Source organism: Oncorhynchus kisutch, linkage group LG17 (assembly GCF_002021735.2).
Source record: "Oncorhynchus kisutch isolate 150728-3 linkage group LG17, Okis_V2, whole genome shotgun sequence".
In the NCBI taxonomy this organism is placed as follows: Eukaryota; Metazoa; Chordata; class Actinopteri; order Salmoniformes; family Salmonidae; genus Oncorhynchus; species Oncorhynchus kisutch.
The window spans coordinates 34,187,997-34,196,717 of NC_034190.2; positions in this window are offsets into that span (position 1 = coordinate 34,187,997).

The following is an 8,721-nucleotide window of genomic DNA, read 5'->3' on the forward strand; positions in this document are numbered from 1 at the left end:
GGGAAAATCAAAAGAAATCAGCCAAGACCTCAGAAAAAAAATTGTAGACCTCCACAAGCCTGGATCATCCTTGGGAGCAATATGCAAACGCCTGAAGGTACCACGTTCATCTGTACAAACAATAGTACGCAAGTATAAACACCATGGAACCACGCAGCCATCATACCGCTCAGGAAGGAGACGCGTTCTGTCTCCTAGATATGAACGTACTTTGGTGCGAAAAGTGCAAATCAATCCCAGAACAACAGCTACAGATGCTGAAGGAAACAGGTACAAAAGTATCTATATTCACAGTAAAAATAGTACTATATCTACATAACCAGAAAGGCCGCTCAGCAAGAAGCCACTGCTCCAAAACCGCCATAAAAAGCCAGACTATTGTTTGCACTTGGGGACAAAGATCGTACTTTTTGGAGAAATGTCCTCTGGTCTGATGAAACAAAAATAGAACTGTTTGGCCATAATGGTGGCAGGGTAGCCTAGTGGTTAAAGCATTGGACTAGTATCCAGAAGGTTGCAAGTTCAAACCCCTGAGCTGATAAGGTACAAATCTGTCGTTCTGCCCCTGAACAGGCAGTTAACCCACTGTTCCTAGGCCGTCATTGAAAATAAGAATTTGTTCTTAACTGACTTGCCTAGTTAAATAAAGGTAAAACATTTTTTTTTTAATAATGACCATCGTCATGTTTGGAGGAAAAAGGGGGAGGCTTGCAAACAGAAGCATGGGGGTGGCAGGATCTTGTTGTGGGAGTGCTTTGTTGCAGGAGGGACTGGTGCACTTCACAAAATAGATGGCAACATGTGAAAGGAAAATGATGTGGATATATTGAAGCAACATCTCAAGACATCAGTCAGGAAGTTAAAGCTGGGTCGCAAATGGGTCTTCCAAATGGACAATGACCCCAAGCATACTTCCAAAGTTGTGGCAAAATGGTTTAAGTTCAACAAAGTCAAGGTATTGGAGTGGCCATCACAAAGCAATAACCTCAACCCTATAGAAAATGTGTGGGCAGAACTGAAAAAGTGTGTGCGAGCAAGGAGGCCTACAAACCTGACTCAGTTACACCAGCTCTGTCAGGAGGAATGGCCCAAAGTGTACCCAACTTATTCTGGGAAGCTTGAGGAAGGTTACCCGAAACATTTGACCCAAGTTAAACAATTTAAAGGCAATGCTACCAAATACTAATTGGGTGTATGTAAACTTCTGACCCACTGGGAATGTGATGAAAGAAATAAAAGCTGAAATAAATCACTCTCTACTATTATTCTGACATTTCACATTCTTAAATTAAAGTGGTGATCCCAACTGCCCTAAAACAGGGAACTTTTACTAGGATTAAATGTTAGGAATTGTGAAAAATTTAGTTTAAATGTATGGTGTATGTATGTAAACCTCCGACTTCAACTGTATGTGTATATATACAGTGGGGCAAAAAAATATTTAGTCAGCCACCAATTGTGCAAGTTCTCCCACTTAAAAAGATGAGAGGCCTGTAATTTTCATCATAGGTACACTTCAACTATGACAGACAAAATGAGGGAAAATTTATTCAGAAAATCACATTGTAGGATTTTTTATGAATTTATTTGCAAATGATGGTGGAAAATAAGTATTTGGTCAATAACAAAAGTTTATCTCAATACTTTGTTATATACCCTTTGTTGGCAATGACAGAGGTCAAACGTTTTCTGTAAGTCTTCACAAGGTTTTCACACACTGTTGCTGGTATTTTGGCCCATTCCTCTATGCAGATCTCCTCTAGAGCAGTGATGTTTTGGGGCTGTTGCTGGGCAACACGGACTTTCAACTCCCTCCAAAGATTTTCTATGGGGTTGAGATCTGGAGACTGGCTAGGCCACTCCAGGACCTTGAAATGCTTCTTACGAAGCCACTCCTTCGTTGCCCGGGCGGTGTGTTTGGGATCATTGTCATGCTGAAAGACCCAGCCACGTTTCATCTTCAATGCCCTTGCTGATGGTAGGCTTTGTTACTTTGGTCCCAGCTCTCTGCAGGTCATTCACTAGGTCCCCCGTGTGGTTCTGGGATTTTTGCTCACCGTTCTTGTGATCATTTTGACCCCACGGGGTGAGATCTTGCGTGGAGCCTCAGATCGAGGGAGATTATCAGTGGTCTTGTATGTCTTCCATTTCCTAATAATTGCTCCCACAGTTGATTTCTTCAAACCAAGCTGCTTACCTATTGCAGATTCAGTCTTCCCAGCCTGGTGCAGGTCTACAATTTTGTTTCTGGTGTCCTTTGACAGCTCTTTAGTCTTGGCCATAGTGGAGTTTGGAGTGTGACTGTTTGAGGTTGTGGACAGGTGTCTTTTATACTGATAACAAGTTCAAACAGGTGCCATTAATACAGGTAACGAGTGGAGGACAGAGGAGCCTCTTAAAGAAAAAGTTACGGGTCTGTGAGAGCCAGAAATCTTGCTTGTTTGTAGATGACCAAATACTTATTTTCCACCATAATTTGCAAATAAATTCATAAAAAATCCTACAATGTGATTTTCTGGATATTTTTTTTCTCATTTTGTCTGTCATAGTTGAAGTGTACCTATGATGAAAATTACAGGCCTCTCTCATCTTTTTAAGTGGGAGAACTTTACAATTGGTGGCTGACTAAATACTTTTTTGCCCCACTGTATATATATATATATATATATATAACTGTATACAATACAATTGTGGTGAGTGCATTGGAAATGCTTTCGGCAGTTAATCTGCTTCAGTTCTGTGGGTGGCACTGTGTGCTCTTTTTAAAGGATGGGTCCCAATCTCTCAAAGGCCCTAGGACACAGGTGGACATGGGTGGTCTCCCAGTCAATGGGACGACAATCCAACTTGGGATTGGGGGAGGTTTTAGCGGGTGGAATAGTGGAGAAAAAGTGGAGCTTTACTCAGTAGCAGTGCAAATACCATGGAACAGCTATATGGACACTCAATCATTATGGTGCTTTTTAATGGTAAGTTCGGAAAGTATTCAGACCCAACTACTTTTTCTATATTTTGTTACATTACAGTCTTATTCTAAAGTGGATTAAATCAAATGTTCATTAATCTACACAAGATATCCCATAATGAAAAGCAACATTTTCTTTCTGAAATCTTTTCAAATTGATTACAAATAAAAAACATAAGTATTCAGACCCTTTGCTATGAGACTCGAAGTTGAGCTCAGTTGCATCCTGTTTCCATTGATCATCCTTGAGATGATTCTACAATTTTGGAGTCCACCTGTGGTAAATTCAATTGATTGGACATGATTTGGAAAGGCATGCACCTGTCTATATAAGGTCCCACAGTTGACAGTGCATGTCAGAGCAGAAACCAAGCCATGATGTTGAAGGAATTGTCAATAGAGCTCCGAGATAGCGTTCTGTCGAGGCACAGATCTGAGGAAGGGTACCAAAACATTTCTGCAGCATTGAAGGTCCCCAAGAACACATTGGCCTCCATCATTCTTAAATGATGATCCATGCTTCTTTTAAAATATATACACTACCAGTCAAAAGTTTCTACATTGTAGAACAATTCTTCAAGTAGCCACCCCTTGCCTTGATGACAGCTCTTGGCATTCTCTCAACCAGCTTCATGAGGTAGTCACCTGGAAGGCATTTCAATTAACAGGTGTGCCTTGTTACAAGTTAATTTGTGGAATTTTTTTCCTTCTTCATGCGTTTGAGCCAATCAGTTGTGTTGTGACACGGTAGGGGTGGTATACAGAAGATAACCCAATTTGGTAAAAGACCAAGTCCATTTTATGGCAGGAACAGCTCAAATAAGCAAAGAGAAATGACAGTCCATCATTACTTTAAGACATGAAGGTCAGTCAATCTGGACAATTTCAATAACTTTGAAAGTGCATTCACAAAAACCATCAAGCGTTATGATGAAACTAGCTTTCATGAGGACCGCCACAGGAAATGAAGACGCAGAGTTACCTTTGCTGCAGAGGATAAGTTCATTAGAGTTAACAGCCTCAGATATCGGCAATTAACTGCACCTCAAATTTCACCTCACAGAGTTGAAGTAACAGACACATCTCAACATCAACTGTTTGTCAGGCTGTGGGTAACTGGTGCATGGAATGAGGAGCAGGAGAGCAGAGATGAGTGTAGAAGGTAATTTATTCCACAAACAGCACCAGTATAAAACAAATACTACAGGTTCGTGAAATTACCGGTCAAATTACCGGAGTAATAACGAACCCGGCAAACAATACCAGCCAACAAGTAACGACCTGAACATTATGGACATTAGAAGGGTGGAAATCTGTCCTTTGGTCTGATGAGTCCAAAATTGCGAGTTTTCGTTCCAACAGCCGTGTCTTTGTGAGACGCAGAGTAGGTGAACGGATGGTATCTGCATGTGTGGTTCCAACCATGAAGCATGGAGGAAGAGATGATAATGTGTGTGTGCTTTGCTGGTGACAATGTCTGTGATTTTTTTATTTATTCAAGGCACACTTAACCAGCATGGCAACCACAGCATTCTGCAGCGATATGCCATCCCATCTGGATTGCGCTTAGTGGGACATTTATTTTTCAACAGGACTATGACCCAAAACACTTCCAGGCTGTGTAAGGGCTATTTGACCAAGAAGGAGAGTGATGGAGTGCTGTATCATATGACATGGCCTCCACAATCATCTGACCTCAACAATTGAGATGGGGGATTTTTATGAGTAGGACCAGAGAGTGAAGGAAAAGCAGGCAACAAGTGCTCAGCATATGTGGGAACTCCTTCAAGACTGTGGAAAAAAGCATTCCAGGTGAATACCACATGGAGCTGGTTGAGAGAATGCAAAGCTGTCATCAAGGCAAAGGGTGGCTACTTTGAATAATCAAAAATATATTTTAATTTGTTTATCACTTTTTTTACTACATGATTCCATGTGTTATTTCATAGTTTTGATGTCTTCACTTTTATTCTATAATGTAGAAACCAAAAACATAGAGACCCAGAAAACTTGAGCCTTCACTATGGTGAATCACTAAAACAATACAGAAACACACTACAGAAAAAGGAAAAGCACATCAGAAATCAGCTCAATGTAATTTAAGAATCCATAGAATCTAATCTTAACAAACAACACAAAGAGTTATGTATCCAAAATGAAGATGTATGGATAAACCACCTCCAATCTTTTTGGCTCTATAACAAAGAACAAACAGCAAAAACATATACACGATGAAATACAAATCTTAGAACCAACTATTAAAGACTACCAGAACCCACTAGACCCTACAATTACATTGAATAAACTATAGGACAAAATACAAACCCTCCAACTGTAACGGATCTCTTCGTCGTCTGACGACGAGTATGAAATATCGGACCAATGCGCAGCGTGGTAAGTGTCCATGTTAATTTATTAACTGAACACACAAAACAAAATCACGAAGTGAATGGAAGAAAGGAAACAGTTCTGCAAGGTGACATACACTAAACAGAAAACAACCACCCACAAACAAGAGTGGGAAAACAGGCTACCTAAGTATGGTTCTCAATCAGAGACAATGATTGACAGCTGCCTCTGATTGGGAACCATACCAGGCCAAACACATAGAAATCCCCAAACATAGAACAAAAACATTGAATGCCCACCCCCTGACCAACCTAAAATAGAAACATACAAAAGGAACTAAGGTCAGGATGTGACACCAACCCAAAAAGGACAGCGGTGTTGATGATATCCTAAATTAAATGATAAAATATACAGACAAAATTCCACTTGACTATACATCATCCTCAGCTCTGGCATCTTCCCCAATATTTGGAACCAAGGACTGATCACCCCAATCCACAGAAGTGGAGACAAATTTGACCCTAATAACTACCGTGGGATATGCATCAACAGCAACCTTGGGAAGATCCTCTGCATTATCATTAACAGCAGACTCATACATTTCCTAATTGAAAACAATGTACTGAGCAAATGTCAAATTGGCTTTTTACCAAATGACTGTACGACAGACCACCTATTCACCCTGCACACCCTAATTGACAAACAAAGGTAGTCTTCTCATGCTTTGTTGATTTCAAAAAATCTTTTGACTCAATTTGGCATGAGGGCCTGCTATAAAAATTGATGGAAAGCAGTGTTTGGGGAAAAACATTCGACATTATAAAACCCATGTACACAAATTGTGATTAAAATTGGCAGAAAACACACACATTTCTTTCCACAGGGCCGTGGAGTGAGACAGGGATGCAGCTTGAGCCTCGCCCTCTTCAACATATATATCAGCGAATTGGCAAGGGCGCTAGAACAGTCTGCAGCACCCGGCCTCACCCTACTAGAATCCGAAGTCAAATGTCTACTGTTTGCTGATGACCTGGTGATTCTGACCCCAACCAAGCAGGGCCTACAGCAGCACCTAGATTTTCTGCACAGAATCTGTCAGACCTGGGCCCTGACAGTAATAATGGTGTTCCACAAATACAAGTTCTATCTAGACACTGTTGCCCTAGAGCACACAAAAATCTATACATACCTCGGCCTAAACATCAGCATCACAGGTAACTTCCACAAAGCTGTGAATGATCTGAGAGACAAGGCAAGAAGGGCCTTCTGCGCCAACAAAAGGAACATAAAATTTAACATACTAGTTAGGATCTGGCAAAAAAATACTTGAATCAGTTATAGAACCCATTGATCTTCATGGTTGTGAGGTCTGGGGTCCACACACCAGCCAATAATTCACAAAATGGGACAAACACTAAATTGAGACACTGCATGCAGAATTCTGCAAACATATCCTCAGTGTTCAATGTAAAACACCAAATAATGGCCGATACCCGCTAATTATCAAAATCCAGAAAAGAGATGTTCAATTCTACAACTCCCTAAACAGAAGAGATTCCCAAACAAAGCCATCACTTACAGAGAGATGAACCTGGAGAAGAGTCCCATAAGCAGCTGGTCCTGGGGCTCTGTTCACAAACACAAACAGACCCCCCCAGAGCCACAGGACAGCAACACAATTAGACCCAACCAAATGATCAGAAAACAAAAAGATCATTATTTGACACAATGGAAAGAATTAACAAAAAAAAACAGAGCAATCTAGAATGCTATTTGGTCCTAAACAGTGAGTACACTGACAGACCCAAAATGAAGGAATGCTTTGACTATGTACAGACTCAGTGAGTGTAACCGGTGTGAAATGGCTAGCTAGTTAGCGGGGTGCGGACTAATAGCGTTTCAATCGGTGACGTCACTCGCTCTGAGACCTTGAAGTAGTTGTTTCCCTTGCTCTGCAAGGGCTGCTGCTTTTGTGGAGTGATGGTTAATGATGCTTTGAGGGTGGCCGTTGTCTACGTGTGCAGAGGATCCCTGGTTTGAGCCCAGGTAGGGGCGATGAGAAGGATGGAAGCTATACTGTTACATTGACGCTGTTGACCCGGATCACTGGTTGTTGCGGAAAAGGAGGAGGTCAAAAGGGGGGAGTGTAACCGGTGTGAAATAGCTAGCTAGTTAGCAGGGTGCATGCTAATAGCGTTTCAATCGGTGACGTCACTCGCTCCGAGACCTTGAAGTAGTTGTTTCCCTTGCTCAGCAAGGGCCACGGCGTTTGTGTAACAATGCTTCGAGGGTGGCTGTTGTCTATGTTTGCAGAGGGCTCCTGGTTTGAGCCCAGGTAAGGGCAAGGAGAGGGACGGAAGCTACACTGTTACATAAGCATAGCCTTGTTATAGAGAGAGGCTGCCATAGGCAGACCTGGCTCTCAGGAGAAGACATGCTATGTGCGCACCGCCCACAAAATAAGGTGGAAACTGAGCTGCACTTCCTAACCTAAGAATTTGAAAACAAATCTAATTTTGATAAACTCCCATTATCTATTGGGTGAAATATCAGTGTGCCATCACAGCAGCAAGATGTGTGACCTGTTGCCACCAGAAAAGGCCAACCAGTGAAGAACAAACCCCATTGTAAATGAAACCCATATTTATGTTTATTTATTTTCCCTTCTGTACTTTAATTATTTGCACATCCTTACAACACTGTATATAGCCATAATCTGACATTTGAAATGTCTCTACTCCTTTGGAACTTGTGTTTTTTTAATGTTTACTGTTTATTTTAGATTGTTTATTTCACTTTAGTTTATTATCTATTTCACTTGCTTTGGCAATGTTAACATATGTTTCTCTTGCCAATAAAGCCCTTCGAATTGAATTTAGTGAGTGGTGGGGAGGACCTGAGTGGTGTGTGGGTTGAGACTGAGCGCTTGTAGTAGGCAGCCGAGTCTCATGAGTGACGCCTTGATCACACCGATAGTGAACACGCTCAAAATATTTTGCAGCATCATCTGGCTATTTTTAAAATTTGATTTAACCTTTATTTAACTAGGCAAGTCAGTTTAAGAAGAAATTCTTATTTACAATGATGGCCAACCAAAAGGCAAAAGGCCTCCTGCAGGGACGGGGCTGGGATTCAAAATAATAAATAAAGAAAGAACAAAACACACATCACAACAAGAGACAACACAACACTACATAAAGAGAGACGTAAGACAACAACATAGCAAGGCTGCAACACATGACAACACAGCATGGAAGCAACACAACATGGTAGCAGCACAAAACATGGTACAAACATTATTGGGCACAGACAACAGCACAAAGGGCAAGTAGGTAGAGACAACAATACATCCCACAAAGCAGCCATAACTGTCAGTAAGCGTCCACTTTTGAGTCTTTGAATGAAGA